The sequence below is a fragment of the Sciurus carolinensis genome, chromosome 10, assembly GCF_902686445.1.
Source record: "Sciurus carolinensis chromosome 10, mSciCar1.2, whole genome shotgun sequence".
Classification (NCBI taxonomy): Eukaryota; Metazoa; Chordata; class Mammalia; order Rodentia; family Sciuridae; genus Sciurus; species Sciurus carolinensis.
Genome location: NC_062222.1, coordinates 68256498 through 68273584, shown reverse-complemented (window position 1 = coordinate 68273584; position 17087 = coordinate 68256498). Strand labels below are relative to the sequence as shown.

Genomic DNA, 17087 nt, shown 5'->3' with positions numbered 1-17087 from the left:
TGACAAAGTACAACACCCATCCATGTTTAAAATACTATAAAAACTACATATAGAAGGAATTTATCGCAACATTGTAAAAGCTTTATGTGACCAACCTAAGGTCAATGTTATATTGAATGGAGAGAAACTGAAAGCATTTCCTCTAAAAATAGGAACAAAACAAGAATGTCCTCTTTCATGATTCCTATTCAACATAGTCCTTGAAATTCTAGCTAGTACAATCAGGCAAGAGAAGGAAATGGAAGAAATGCAAATATGAAGAGTTCAAATTATCTCTGGTTACTGATGACATAATCCTATATTTAGAAGACCCAAATAACTCCAGCAGAAGACTTCAAGAGCTTTTACATGAATGCAACAAAGTAGCAGGATACAAAATCAACATTCATAATTCAATCATATTTCTATATTTCTATAATGAATCTGCTAAAAAGGAAATTATGAATTCTATAATGAATCTGCTAAAAAAGAAATTATGAAGATTATCCAATAAAGATAGCCTTAAAAAAAGCTTTGGAATCAATTTAACAAAGGAGGTGAAGTATCTCTACAATGAAAATTATACAACATTGAAGAAAAAAAAATTAAAAGACCTTGAAAGATGGAAATACCTCCCATGTTCTTGGCTAGGCAGAATTAATATTGTCAAAACAGTCATTCTACCGAAAGCACTGTACATATTCAATGCAATTTCCATCAAAACTCTGATGATATTTTTCATGGAAATATAAAAGGTAGTTATAAAATTTACTTGGAAAAATAAGAGACCCACAACAGCCAAAGCACTCCTTAGTGAGAAAAGCAAACAGGTGGTATCTCAATATTGGACCTCAAATTATACTACAGAGCTACAGTAATACAAATATCATGGTACTGGCAACAAAAGGGACATGAAGACCGATAGAATAGAAAACACACAGACAAAGCCACATAAATACAGTTACCTCATATTAAGGTAATGAAAAGTTAAGGAAAAGTTGCCAAAAATGTATGTTGGAAAAAAGACAGCCTCTTCAACAAATAGTGCTTGGAAGACTGGAAATCCATATGGAGTAGAATGAAATTTAGCTCCTATCTCTCATTCTGCACAAAGCACAACACAAATTGGATCAAAGACCTAGGAATTAGATCAGAAACCCTGCACCGGCTAGAAGAAAATGTTGGTCCAATACTCCAACATGTTGGCACAGAAAACATCTTTCTTAATAAGAATACTAAAGCTCCAGAAATAAAATAAAAAATCAATAAGTGGCATGGCATCAAAGTAAAAAGTTTCTGCAAGTAAAGAAAAGAACTAAGAGCATGAAGAGAGAGCCTCAGAATGGGAGAAAATATTTACTACCTGCTCCTCAGATAGGGTATTAATTTCCAGAAAATATAAATAACTCAAAAAACTTAACACCAAATAAACAAATGAACCAATCAGTAAATGGACAAAAGAATTAAATAGACATTTCTCAAAAGAAGAAATACAAACAAAATAAATACATGAAAAAAATGTTCAATATCTGTAACAATTAGGAAAATTCATATTAAAACTACACTGAGATTTCATCTCATTATTGCCAGAATGGGGACTATCAAGAATGTAAACAACAATAAATGTTGGTGAAGATGTGGGGAAAAAGGAATGCTCATGCTTTGTTGGTGGGACACCAAATTAGTGCAAATGCTGTGGAGTATGGAGATTCCTCAGAAACTAAGAATGGAAACACCATATGAATCAGCTATCCCACTCTTTGATATATATCAAAAAAAAAATTAAAATCAGCATACCATGGTGATACACATCAATGTTTATAGCAGCTTAATTCACTTGGCTATTGCCAAGCTGTGGAAACAAACCAGATGACCTTCAACAGATTAATGGATAAAGAAAATGTGATATATATACACAATGGAATGTTTCTCAGTCATAACGAATGTTATTGTGCCATTTGCCAGTAAATGGAACCAAAGACTATCATGCTAAGTGAAATACACCAATCCCAAAAAAGACAAAGTTTGAATGTTTTCTGATATGTAGAAACTAATTCAAAATAAGGAGAGAGGGGATTAAAAAATAGAAAAATGTTCAGTGGAGTAGACAAAGGAATTGAAGGAAAAGGAGAAAAAATGAGATAAGGAAAGACAACAGAATGAATCTGACCAAAGTTTCCTATGGACACTTATGAACATACCACAGTGAATCTCACCATCATGTATACACACAAGACACTGACTTTTAAATAGTAAGTAAAGATCAGTAGAGTAAAGGAATAGGAATAGAGATGGCAGGGGGAGGGGAAGAACTGGGGAATGAACAAGAACATACTATATAACATCCTTTCATAATTATGGCAAAATGAATCCTAAAGTTATGTTTAACTAAAAAGAACCAATAAAAAAAGAGAATCGTTAGATTCTTGTCATTTATCAAATCCAGATGTACACATCGAAAAAAAAAAAGTAACAATATTCCCTGGGGTAGGATACAGAGAAGAACAGTTTAAATAAGAAAAAGAAAAACAGGAAGAAAAGTCAGTACAAAGTCATCAAAGGATCTGTGTCTTGAACAATGAGGGTGGGAGGACCACGGAAAGGCCCTGAGGGGTGGGCACTCCATCCCCAGGACTAGACCACAGTTAATATTGTTTCTCCACATATTTCCCTCTTCATAGCACGTAGCTAGTCATTTTTCTCATCACTACAAAGCAGTCAGTTTTGACCACACACACCTTAGGAAACTTGCTTAAGGTCACATTGTCCACACAGGGAGATCCTCGTTCCTGGCTGTGACTCTACTGTTTTTTTTTTAACATTACCTTGGAATCTGCCACTCCCTTCAGAGCTAAATCTTGAATGACCTTGTTGATCCTCTCATTTTTTTCTTGGTACGCCATAGTTGCTGGAAACCAAAGAGATGCTGAGAACCATAAGTTTTCTCTCACAGACAGGGTGCCCATCACGAGATCATCCTGAAGGCAAATGTGATTTCAACGAGTCACACTGATTCTTTTCTATGATCGTCGCTTCAGTCTGTGTAACTTAATATATTAAAATAAGAAACCCAATGGAAAGTTCTAGCTATTGTGAACTTTCCACTCTAAGAATTTCAATAACTCCAAACACACACAGCTTCAGAGTCCAGGGAATCGTTTCACACTCTATCTGCATATCTAATGAACACACAGGATTGTGATAATTTCTAGATGCTTACAGAATACTTTGTATGAGGATTTGATGAAGGTATCTTTTAGGAGAAGGAGGGTGAATGAAGGGCAGAAAGGACAGCAGTAGACCCTTGTGGAAATGATACAAAAGCTAGAATTTCTACCATTGCCCAAGTGCATATTCCAGGTTCTTTTGGCCTCTCCTTTTAATGCCTCTTTCAATCTTACAGGAGATTATATAAAGGTACTATAAAGAAAGTTGGTTCCTTGAGCATGTTTAATTGGAAGCATGCTGCACTATAAGCCAAGGTTCTTTACAACGAGAAACAGGGGAAACCTAAAAGAAAAATTCACTGATACTTACCTGTACCACATACCCTGAATCACATCAGAAGCCGGCATCCTCACGCACTTCATGTACCCAAGCATTTCCAGATAAACCACTTGGATCTTTCCTGTAGCTAAGACATCTAACAACCTATAAAAAGACACATATGTTGTGATGTTTCCTTCCTATAAAGGCAGAATCTCTCACCTACTGAGTGTCCAAATTCTGTTCCAGTTAAAAAATGACTAGTTTAAAATTTTTATGTGTTAACATATATGTGTTGTGTGTGTGTGGTACATGCATGTACATACAGATATTCTTAACTTCCTTTTCATCATGTGCTGTAAGAAAGCCCAAAAATATTAAAGCAAGATATCATTGGCTTCTCCAGTATAGACTCCCAATGATCCTCACCTTGCTGGTCCCAACCCAGGGAATAAACTCCTTTATCTCTGATGCATGTCCTTACTGAGACCTTCAGCTCCCTCTCTCCACTTTTAATATTTTTCTCTTATCTTCCTTTCTCATTAACTCATAACATGGTCAACTGCTATAGGTTAATCACCTTATACTGTGTTTTAAAGCTGAATTTAAAAGACTTCCTGGTCCTAGGATTCAAATCATAAGCTAGTCCCAATGCAAGTTGTGCATAGTACTTAGGAAAACACAGGGAATGCACAGCAAATGCACGTGATTTTTTTGGGGGGGTACCAGTGACTCAGTGGCATGTGACCACTGAGGCACATCATCAGCCCTATTTTGTATTTTACTTAGTGACAGGGTCTCACTGAGTGGTGTAGCACCTCACCTTTGCTGAGGCTGGCTAGGAACTCTCCATCCTCCTGCCTCAGCCTCCTGAGGTGCTGGGATTACTGGTGTGTGCCACTGCATCTGGCAAATACATGTGGTTTTGAAAAGCATACTGAAATTGCCCAATAGCCTTACTTACACTTTCTTTTATACTCACAAAGTTTTGCCTGCTCCTGACAGAGCCATGATGGCATTAAGGCCAGGTTTCATGATCTCACTGTAAACACAAAAACATACTGATTTAGCATTTCACTTTTTAAAGAGTTCTATAGGTTTAGGGTCTGCATTGGATATATTCAGTAAAGGCTGATGAAAATGCAGACAGATAAAAAGCACCAAATCTGATAGAAAAAAAATCATTGATTAATATGTCTAGTATACATAGGATGTAAACCCTAGTCAGAACCTATAAGAAAACTGCCTCAGATCCCTGAAAATTCTTGAAACCACTAATAATTTTCAGGAAATGACAAATTTCATGTTCAGAGACCACAAAATATGTAGCAAGTTCTCATGAATCATCTCCATTACTCTTCCTCCTCTAAAAACAGCTTCTGAATATTTGATGATGAGCCTCTTCAAATCCCCTCACCTGCATCCCAGTCAAGTTATATACAGTTAATGAACCACTGCTTTGTAGACTTATCAGCAGTAGTGTTGTCGCTTTTAAATTCTAATCAGAACAAAAATCAATGCATCTAAAGTGGACAGCAAAGGCTGGAGAAAAGCACTCCAGAACATAAGAAACCATCACTTGTTCTTTACATTCAAGAAAAATACCAATTAAAATAGCAAAACACACCCCAGGATGGTTGATTTACTTCTCTGTTTTGTTTCTGATCAGTGGATTGGAGAATTCTCTGTTTAGAATTGGGAGAAGTCCCTCTAGCATAGATGTCCTCTATGGGATGCACAGCAGAGAATGGATACAAGTCTACTTCAATCAAATGAAGTGTGTACATGAGGGTAGTGAGCAATCAGATAGAGTAGACGGGGTGATTACTGTGCTAAGACCCAAGGTGAAGTCAAATAGGCTGAATTTAGTCCTAAAGTTAAGAGGAGAAGAGTTAGGAAGAATGAAACAGAGGAAGGAGGTCTAAGGGTGGGGCCACTGCAGGTGCACAGGGGTGAATACAGCAGTCTGACTTCACCCGCAGAACTCCACTGTCTATGCCAGTCTTTCTTCAGAATTGCTAGGTATGTCACGATGTGTTCTACAGTGGAATTGTTACCTATTCCAAGTGCAAGTCCTCACATACTGAGTATCACCCAGGGACGTCAATCCTATGATCGCACACTCTCATGAATGATGAACATCCAGGACAACTGCCCCACAGCACTAACATCCACAAAGACCTCATCATTCATGGCCTGTGGCAACCGAGGTGTCACAAAGGAATTAGGTCTGCCAGGGGCTGAGGTGAAATGTACCTTTCTCTTTGCTCATTAACGGAGGAAACTCTTAATCACTGGACTAATACAATGAGAGTGTGGTAAAGCAGGAGCAAGCTGTGCTCAGAAAACTTTTACTCTCTTGCTCAGAAAACTTTTACTCTCTTGCTCAGAAAATTTTTACTCTCTTGCTAATCTTCCTCCCTCTGTGTAAAGACATACAAATGACTGGACATTGCTAGTATGGGTATTTAGTATGCATGAAGTCTTGGGTTCAATCATTAGCAACCCCCAAATAAAAAATTCTTGGGTATACTCTCAAAGTGCATTTGTCTACAGTTCTTATGCATCTTCTTTATTAACATCCACCTAGCAACTGATTCTAAAATGACCAGAAAAAGCCTTGTGATATTCTAAGTCTTCATTGCCTGCAGAGCTTCCCAGGTTTTTAAGATACATACTCAAGGAAAGAGCAAGCCATCCTGAATGATTCAACCAGAAACTGAAAGTGAAGATGTTAACAGAAAGCAGTTCATGGGTCACACTATTTGTCTCCCTTTGTCACTAAACTCCAGTGTTACAGCAAACAGCAGTAGTGTAGAATCCCAAATGCCACAGTTCCAATGTGGAGCAGTGGCTAGTTCCACATTCATTCAGGTAACGCGATTATGATGTGCCTACTCCATATATACAAGATTCTCTTCTAGGACATGGGACTAAGCTGAGAACAAATCAAGTAGATAAACAAAAAGAAAAAGAAAATCCTAGCCCCCTGGAGTTCACATTGTAGTCCAGGGATGAGCATCCTACAGCTGGTCACTTATTTCCTATTTTCACAAACACAGTGATTGGACAGAGCCATGTTCATTTATTTAAGTGTATCTAGGGCTACTACCATGCCACAAAGACAGTTAAGTCTACCAACTATGACCCACCATTCACGCGTTGCCCCCCCCCTTTACCTCCACCCTTCTCTCACCCCTCACAAGACAATTGCCACTTATTTTCTGCTTACTACATATGCCTGCAAAGGTCCCTTCTCATGCTGTAACACCTTACCAACAAGACTGTGTGTTACTGTAACCACTTCTTCCTCCTGCCCTCCCCCATTACACCAGTGCGGATATAAAATGCACCTAAATGATACCTGTTGGATCTATGACACTTTACTAGATCATGGTCCACTCTTTGGCCTTGTCTTGTTTATGGTCAAAGTAGGTAAATGTCGTTTTTGGGGCAGGTTACTCCCTACACCACACACACAGTTTTCACGTTCTCAATATCTGTGTATCTGCCCTTCGATGCAGGATGAGGAACTTCTGTTCTGTCTTGAATACTTCAATGATCACTGCAAAAAATGCAGGGAAACTGATGTAGATTTCTGAATTTTCCACTAGACTCCAAGGTTCCCAAAAACAGAGGCTATATCTCTGTCATTAGTATCTTGCACAACACCAGGAACCTACATGGAACCCATATTTTGGAAAGGATAAACGAAGTGAATGAATCCTCACATGGTGTGTGCTTTCCATCTTTTCAACCTGCACAAATCCAAGGCATGGTGCCTTCTTCCTCTTTCAACACAAAATCTGTAGGGACAACCATTTACTAATTATTGTATTTCACAAAGGACTTGCCAACTTTCCATAAGTCAAGTCTATCTAATCACGTAGCAGAAGATCAAAGCCTTCTATCTACCATTCCTCTCCTTAGTCTCCTTGTCAGGATTTCTTAACCAACACAAAAGACAAGAAGTAGGTAAGACAGCAGGTTCTAGTGCGTGGACAGAGTTCCAATCCTGCATAGCAGCTCTGGCCTCAGCCCAGTCAGCCCTCAGACCCACACCATTTCTCTCCCACCCATGCCTCAACATTTTTCATGCTGTCTTCTCACTGCTTTAATTCCTAAAAGGAGTTGGCTGGCATTAACTGAAAAGTGAAAAGTCGCATAAAATATATCAAGAAAATAGAACAAATGTGTAATTCCATATAGATTTGCAGCCACACTGGGACTCTTTTATAAATACTCTGGCCTTGAAGAGCCAGGAAAAGGTGTTTGCTTTGACTAGGAATAATTATTTTCCTTATTACACAAATAAAATTCATAGGCCAGGATATCTTAGCAAAGCCAAATTATGTCCCAACACCTCAGAAGGGAAGCAGAGGCTCATGAATATCAGAAAAACATTAACACTGCTAATGGCCAGCATCTGTGAACTCATGGAGGTGCCTGGAAGTGATAGGTTCTATAGAAACATGCATCTCCCTCCCACTCTGGGTCCCACTTCAACATCACACTTTGAATTCTGAATTTGTTGCTGGATGAAAGGAATAAAAATAAATCATAATTACTAGGTACTTTAAAAACTATATAACTTCAATTCCATTGTAGGGAATCTTATATTTAAATATGTTCTACCAGTTTTTGTTAGAGTAAGTAATAGGTAAATTGTCATAGACTGTGAACAACTATAAATAGACTATTCATTTAAAACAGGTCTATTTGAAAAGTCCTTTAACAATATACTGTCATTTCAACCTCCTTGCTTATAGAATATACAGGACATAAAGTGCACAAATATGTCAAACCCATCTATATTAGAAAACATGTTCTAGTAGTGAAATAGAAACACATTCTGTTCAGAGTTTGGAAAGATCAGAGTTACAATTATATACCCACAATCAAAAAGCAATAAACTAGCTCAGTGTGGTGGCTTATGCTTGTAATCTCAGCAGCTCAGGAGGCTGAGGCAGGAGGTTCCTGAGTTCAAGGTCAGTCTCAGCAACTCAGTGAGACCCTGTCTCTAAATTTAAGTGCCATGGAATTCAATTCCTGGTACAAAATAATAATAATAATAATAATAATAATACCAGCAATAAACTATACCACCAGACCTCTTTCCACCCAAACACATGACTTACATATGAAAAACTAAATGGCACCTGAGTTGTTCAGTTTCTCAAGCAAAATTTGATGCACATGGTACTATCATTTTTGGGAATGGTTTGTCAGTTCAGTTCCTTTCAAAGCTAAACATACATATCAATGATCCAATCATTTCAGTCCTAGTCCAGTCAAAAGAAATAGAAGCATTTGTCAGTACATCTGTACAAAGTCTTGAACACAAAAGTTCATAGTTATTTGTTGGTACTAACCAAAACCTGGAAGTCTATTGTAAGTCAAAAAGTGGTCCTTTAAAAAGTTCATGCACATACTTGATATCTGATAGTTTCTGGTCATTTTCTGCAGTTGTTTTCTGATTGAATAGAAAGTTTCTCTTTTCTTTTACTTCATAACAGATGTTGTGAAAACTTAACACAGGGCCTTTCTGATCACTGGAGGTCGACCCAAGGACATCAGAGTTTCTTTGGGTCATCTGGATTAAAACCAAGTCCTTATTGGAAGACATCTGGAGAGTTCTTTTTCTGTAGAGGGAAAAGCAACAGTAAGTTGATAGTCCAGGTGGATGAGATTTGAAACACTAGATAACAACATATTTAAACCAAGCTTCTTTACAACTGTGCTGCACTGAGTAGGTTCCTTTCTAAAGAACAGTCCTCATCCCTGTGAGAAGAACAACCTTAGAACCTGTAACTGAGGGCAGATAAAATTAGAATACCTGCACTCCAATTAGATGTCACATTCCCAGTTAAGGAGTAGTAAAAAGTAAACAGTATGAAATCATGCAAAATCCAAGAAGGAAGAAAAGGCAGATGAGTGTTAGTCTCATCTGGCTTGAAAATCATATTATGACACAACTTCAGTTCAAGGACAGCCTACCAGGTTTTCATGAAGTTCCTGTATTTTTTTTTTAATATTGGTCTTTATAATATTGTTAACACTAAAAGGAGCTTAATCTAGGACAGAGGCAGGAGAGATTTCTCTGAATTTATCATTTCAACTTGTACAGTTCTGCTTGTTGTGCACCTTCAATCAGCTTAAAAAGGTAAATTCTAACAGTTTTTCACTGACACTATTATTTCTTTAATGGACAAACATATGAAAATGATTAAGTAATTCAAGTAAATAGTTAAGCAGTTCAAGGTTTTAAAGCAAAAGAATATTAAGTAAATGAGTGAAGTAAAAATTGTTTCATTAAAGAAGTTACAAAGGGCTCCTTAAAAAGATTTAGAGTAAGACCTGGTGCTGAACTGAGGTTGTTAAGTAGGCTTGAAATGCTAACTGCAATCGTTCTTGTTTTTATTTTTTAAAGCCAAGTTCATCCATGAAGTAATTTTTCTCAGCCTATGGTAGACTAACCGCTCCAAACTAATCATCCCCATGAGAACAACCACAGGAGCAGACAGAACATGAGAAGGAGTGTGAAGGGTTCTCTGATGAGAGACATATAGACCAATGGTATAGAATAGAAGACTCATAGACAAAACCATTCAGAAATACTCATCTGATTCTTTTTGAAAAAGATGCCAAAAGCATACATGGGAGAAAGGACAGCCTTTTTAAAAATTTTGCTTGGAAAACACATTATCCATAGAGAAAGGAGTGAATATACAGAGGAATGAACATAGAAGCATGAAAATACAACAATTCTTGTCATCATATACAACTATAATGCACCAAAAATGAAAAAAATTAAAAATGCTACAATAAGAAAAAGTAAATGCCAGGTAAAATTTTTCTGAAGAACCATCGTCAGAGGGAATGACTGATCATTCCCTTTCTATTATTGCCTCCAAGGTGCAAATCTGTTAAATGCAAAAGGGCCTTTCAGTTCACCTCTGTCCATTCTAATGTGCTCACTCAGGCAATATTCCACTTAGGTGGCATTTATTTTGTCTTCCTTATGCTCACTTCAAATGCTTCATGGACACCTGAGGATGATAAATGCAGAACTAGGTTTTGCATGCAGGTGTGTGTATTTTAATACACCTTAGGTAAAACAATGTGTTCTCTAAGGGAACTCCTGAATATTGGTCTGGTCCTTGGAACAAGTATGCCAATTAACTTTTGTTACTACGAATCTGTAATTTTTTCTGAAAAAGGAGTGAACATTTACAATTCTAAAATTATATATATATAATATAGATAAAATTATAACATTAAAATTATATATATATAATATATATAATATTGCATGCACATTTACAATCTGATTTACAATATAGATTTTGGTCTGCATTTTTTGGATAATTTGAATGTTTTAGTATTATTTTTAGTAAGTGTTGTAAATAGTTGGTTAATTTTTAAAGTAAACTATCAAAACTGAAACATTCACAGAAATATCCTGAAAGAGAGTCAAGAACTCTGTAGCAAAGTACCCAAACTTGTGAGCAAACTTTGTGTCCTGGGAATAAGAAAAAGAATAGATTGGCCAATCCCTTTAAAATATTAGTGCTAAGAAATATTTCCTCCACCAACAATAACTCCTGTGAGCAGTAAGTTTTCATCCATCAATATTAACTGTCCTTATCTTCACACATTTGGGGATAGACAAGAGTTGTATCTTAACCCATCTGTGAGTAACTCCCCACCAGACCTGACTTCAGTGGCACCACCACGTTGTTTTCTGAAAAAACATTTTGAATGTGCAGTTTTTATTTCCTACACTCAACTCCAACTGTCAAGGGTTCAAATCCAGTCACCTCACTTGAGCAAGGTGCTCTTTTCTAACAAAATGTGCACTCAGTACCCACCTACCTTTCCTGTCACACAAATTTGCTCACCTAATAGTAATCAAGTGATCGTGGGCACCAGTCTCAGAGGCATTGCTCAGAGGCAGAGCACAAAACTCCTGGATATGAAGCCTGGATATGGAGCTTGAGAGGAGTCAGTTTGACCTTCCACACATGCCCTGAAACAGCTTCCACTCCACAAGGACACCAAGCATCTGTGCTGCTGTGGACGTCCTGAAGCATTTTCCCCAGCTCCCCTGGCTTCTTTTACTGCTTGCTCCTTCCTGCCCCTCCCTCCCCAGTGGAGCACTGAGTGCCTCCCCTTCCCTCCTGCGCTCAGACCCAGGACACTGCCTGCAGCAAGGACAGAGCCCTTCCTGGGATGGAGAGACCCCTCCGCCTCCACTGCCCTGAGACTTGACCCTCACTGCGTGTGGCTGCCTCCGAAGGTGCAGGCAGCAGAGCTCAGGGCTGTGGGCAGAAGCTGGTCAGCTAGGAGACAGGAGGTTCAGTCTGCAGCGCCAGAATGCCAGAGGCCACCTATCTCTGGCAGTCTGGAACCCAGGCCAGGGAGGGGCAGAAGGCAATAGTTGTGGAGCCACCTGACAGACTGTGATAAGCCCCTGTGCTTGAGGTCCAGAACCACGGCCCTCCCGCGGAGTTTATGTCATGGAGAAGACTGTCCCTGACTGCACCCAAACCCAACAGAGCACTGGAGACTCTGATACCAGGCTCTTCCCCTTACACTTCACCCATCCCAGGGACAATGGTGGCTTCTGGTCAATGATTCTGGGACAGATTAGATAGCTGTGTCCCATGGCCAAATAAATCTAGAACTGAATTTAAGGAGGTGGAGTGTTTAAATGAAGGTATTCCTGTGGATGGTTTCAATGTCTTCACGCTGCTGTGTTACTTCTCTGCCATATTTGGAGACTGTGGAAACCCTAGAAGACAGTATGCAGGGTGCAGAGAAGGGCTGGTTACCAGGCTCTGGGAGGGAGCTCCGCCATCCCAGCATTCACCCTGGGCCTCCACCCTCAGGAAGTAGCACCTGTCTGGAGAAACTCTTCCATCTGTGGTTTACAAAGAAAACCCACAGGATCATGCTGACCCCGAGAATTATTAATCTTTTGTCGCATTCAGGACAATTTCAGGCATGAGGGAAGATAAGAAAATTGACAGTACTTCATGTTTCAAAACAGTGAAGATACTATATTGTAGACTTAAAGAACTTTAAGTATATGTCCATAATGCACCCAAACATTTTCATGGAGTTATTCTTTTCGGATTTATTCTGTCAATCTAAAGACATAGCTAGATTGTGGAACCAACCTAGATGGCCTTCCACAGATGAATGGATAAAGAAACTGTGGTATATATACACAATGGAATATTATTAAGCCACAAAGAATAATAATATTATGGCATTTGCAGAGAAATAGATGGTGTTGGAGAATATCATGCAAAGTGAAATAAACCAATCCCAAAAAACCAAAGGCTGAATGTTTTCCCTGCTATGTGGAGGATGATACATAATGGGGGTGGGGGAGTAGGGGCTGGGGGCTGAGAGAAGAATGGAGGAACTTTAGATTATGTAGAGGGAAATGAGAGGGAGGGGGTTATGAAAAATGGTGGAATGAGACAGACATCATTACCCTATGTACATGTATGATTACACGAATGGTATGAATCTACATCGTGCACAACCCCAGAAACAAAAAGTTGCACCCCATTTGTGTACAATGAATCAAAACAGAGTCTGTAAAAATTAAAAAAATAAATAATAAAAAAATAAAGACACTGGAAAGACTCACATAGAAATATATTTTATTTTAAACCCAAATTAGGATACATTGTTCGTAGCTGGCTCTTATTGATTATTGTGGTATCAGCATTCTCTGAAAGCAGTTCAAAGAAGGTATCTATTTATAACAAAAGAGAAAAAATGTGATATTGAGATAAAGCATAAATAACAGAAATAGGAAAACAGGTTGTATTTAGTATTTTGGAACTATATAATAAAAGAAATCAGAGTGCTGGGGATGATGCTCATTGACACAGACTAGATTATAGCCTAGATTTATCCTCTGGTCACACATAAAGTAGTAGGTAAATATATGCAAAACATTTACCAAAACCTGTATATAGAAAATATTAGAATGAAAATAATGAGATATTGTTGTGGGTAATAACAAGAATATCTTTTTTTGTTTTATTTTTACTCTATTTTAGTGTAATTTTTTACATTTGATTTATGCAAATGTACAACTTTTATTATGAAAATCATTGTTTATAATGTTAAAATCCATTGACAAAATGAAGATATAAAGAGAAACAATGCTTAGAGTCATACCCTCACCCAAAATAGAGCCAAAACAAGAGAATCCAAGAAGTTTTCATCTTACTTTTCATCTAATTTATAAAATAGTTTTGCTTGTGTGTGTGTGTGTTTTGTGGACCAGTTATTACTTAGCTAAATGGAGGGACATTTAGGAGAACCACAAGCTCTTGCCTTGTGTGTGAAGGTACTGAATGGAAGGACTTCTGCTCCCTGTGTTTTCTCTGGATTTCCACCCTATACCCACCTCTGTTATGTTCTTGTTTTATTGTTTGGATCTTTAGTGTCCCTGGAAAAGCTCATGTGATAATGCAGAAATGTTCAAAGGTGAAATCATTAGATGATGAGAGCAATAACTTACTTAGTAGACTAAGCCTTTAAAAGGAATAATAATTTGAATAGATTACTGGATGTTAAGAGTAGGTAGGTGGAACATGGCTGGAAAAAGTAGTGCATTGTGTATGTGTCCTTGGGGATTGCATCTTGACATGGCTCTCTTCTCTCTCCTCTCTTCTCCTCTCCTCTCCTTTCTGCCCCTCCATCTTCTTCCTGGAAACCAAGAGCTGAGCAACTTTCCTCCACCCTGTCTTCCTCCATGATGTTCTGCCTCACATAGGACCCTAAGCAAGCGAGTTAGCTGACTATGAACTGAACATCTGAAACTGTGAGCCCAATATGAACTTTTACTCCTCTGAGTATTCTATCAGGTATTTTGGTCATGATAACAGCAAGCTAACACACCTTGGTTCAAAAAATGGTTTCTGTATGTGGACACCTCAAGTTTTGGGTTCTTCAAAGGCAGCTGTATTAGCTCAGGTTGGCAGGGTTAAACTTGATCAATAACCTGGATACAATCATGAATGAGTACTTTAGCATCAGCGGGAAACACGGTGGCTGGGGGTAAGTCTATCCTGAATTCAGGCTGATGTGATAACTACTTAGTCACATAGTTTGATACTTTCCTCGTCTCCCCAGGTAAGTCAACACCCCAGCTTTTGTTCCTGCAAGGGGAGTTTGTACAGTGATAACCTGGCAGAGGTTAACTTCTTTGCTTCTTGTGGCAAATCACAAGGAGTGCTGCCACACTCAGGCATACGGGCATCCTTAGTGATGATATCCAGCTGTTTTTAAAAATAGGCAACATCTTCTCCTATCCCCTAAATTTCTTATTTTGAAATGAGTCAGATATTTTATCAATATTCAACATAACAGAACTTTAGGACTTCAAGCTACCTGAGGGATACATGTATAAACATTTATATCACTTCTATTCACCTAGTCTACCTTTGATAGTTATACCTGCATTAACGAGCTATGAGAAAAGCATTTGAAGTTATTTCTTTGTCAAAGAAAACCCCTATAAGTTAACTTGCTGTACTTGATACACATGATACACAAGAGTGAAAGAGCAGTATGAATTGACCAGTTTATTGAAGGACAGTTCAATCTAAATTATATTTATGATGAAATGGAACAAATTAAGGTAAACCTCTTTCTACAACTACACTTTAAGATATTCCTTTGTAGTCTCATGAAGTTTGTGGACCAAAATGTTTTATGTAAAGCAGATCTCAGAACAGCCTGATTTCTGAAAAAGACTGTGCCCTTTTCCACCACTCCCCCTCCCTTCTTGCTAAACTCCCCCTCTCCTCTTGTCTCTTCTCTTCATTTATTTCCCCTTCCTCCTGCTTCTTTTTCCTTTTCATTCTCAAATGAATTTACAAGTTAGCTCTTAGATGTTTGCATTCCACATAAGACCCTGAAATGAACTTCAAGTGATGTTGAATAACAGATACCCTTAATATAAGAAGAAAGTCATCAGAAGAAAAAATTGAAATCTTAAAACTTTTACATGGTCACCCTACAATTTCAGTTTAAGATTCAATTTAAAGGTACTTCCAATAAGTTTTTAGATTAGACATGCTGATGAAACAAAATATTAAATTAAGCACGCAGAACACAAAGTGAATTCACCAGAAAAGGTCACAAGATGTAACTGTGAGTCAATTGTGTTAAAAAGTGCAAGAGAAACCTCTGCAAAAGAGCAGAGTAATCCCAGGAGTTCCTGACAAAGCTATTCTTCAGAATTAAGGGGACAGTTTACCTTGACAGGTTGAAGTTAAATTCTTCCCAATGCTGTCTCCAGTACACATTTTGAGAAAGATACTATCCTTATTTCAAGGAATCTGAAGATCAGGCAAGATTAACAAATCATCATAATAATAACAATAATCTTTCCTTCTTATCAATTCATAGCTGTAAGTGACCCAATTTTGGAGAATGCCAACAAATGGGCTGCTTGTGAAGATGTAATTAATATTTTCCATTGTTTCAGAATTGTAACAAAAGCAGTCAAAATTGTATTCTTTCATCACTTATTCTGCAGTTAGAATCAGATCTCAGGTCACTGGCCCAAACAGATCAGATGAGGCTTCTACAATCAAATATGGGACTTGCCCAGCCAGAACCAGATGAACCCAGAGAGAAACCAAAGAGAACTTCTGTAGACAGAGAATCTTTAATCAATCTCTGACCTACAACCATACCTCTGCCAATGAAGGTCAAACCAGAGTTTCCTTTCAGATGTCAAATATGTCCATTGCAAATCCAGGCCCCTCACAAGAAAAGCCAAACTACAGGGAAAGAGAAATAGGAATCTGATCACTTGTTCCAAAGTGACACAGGATAGGATGTCTTCACACCCAGAGTGCAAAAGTAAAAGCTATTCGCTGGAGGTCCACAGTGCTGACCGGGGGGAAAATCCCAGAGATGGTCTCTGGGACTAGGGCTTAGACGCTTGTTTTAACTTGTCCGCAGGTCTCCATAGTAGCATGGTGCTGACAAGTCATGGAAAGCATTCTTCTGGGTTTTCATCTTGGCTGTCTCACCAAATTGTCACCATACCAGGCATATTTTGCAAATCACACAGTATGTCAGTCACTGCAATGACAAGTTTTGTAAAAGAGAAAGAGTGTATTTCTAAGTTGACTAAGCACTAGGAAAGGAGAGACCCTCCTGAGATGAAGGTTTATGGGGTTTTTTGGGATAAAGATGCAGGATGATGTAAGGCCTGAGGAAAGGTGGCTGGAGGTGACTAAGCAGTGGCCTACACATGTGCAACTCAAAGTCGTGCCTTCTCTCAGGATACTTGTCCAGAAGCCATAGGTGTTAGCAGATAGGAGTGTGGAATTTCTCGCACTCTGATATCAAAATTTCACCCATATGACACCTATGCAGGCCCAAGAGAGTCACTGCTTCAACAATAATGGGCTTCAAATCCCTGGAAGGCAACTTAAGCAAAAGATTTCACCATGCCTACACATAGCTTTCATTTTATCTCCAGCCAGGCTAATAATATATCTCTTAGCTCCATGATTTTCAGATTTAGGGATTTAAAGTCAATTAAAAGTAATAAAGGAAAGCAAGTGAAGCTG

The 17087-nt window shown here is 38.3% G+C and overlaps 1 protein-coding gene and 1 long non-coding RNA gene across 2 annotated transcripts in view; both read right to left on the bottom strand.

The window, feature by feature from the left end:
• LOC124994225 (broad substrate specificity ATP-binding cassette transporter ABCG2-like) overlaps nucleotides 1-17087 on the bottom strand; it is a 228086-nt gene that overhangs the window by 132511 nt on the left and 78488 nt on the right. The gene's annotated exons all lie outside the window — the stretch shown is intronic.
• Nucleotides 13142-16329, bottom strand: LOC124995012 (uncharacterized). Its single transcript, XR_007110595.1, has 3 exons — nucleotides 16200-16329; nucleotides 15758-15839; nucleotides 13142-13237 (listed from the first exon to the last, which is right to left on the bottom strand). It is a non-coding gene; the product is annotated as an uncharacterized LOC124995012 (long non-coding RNA).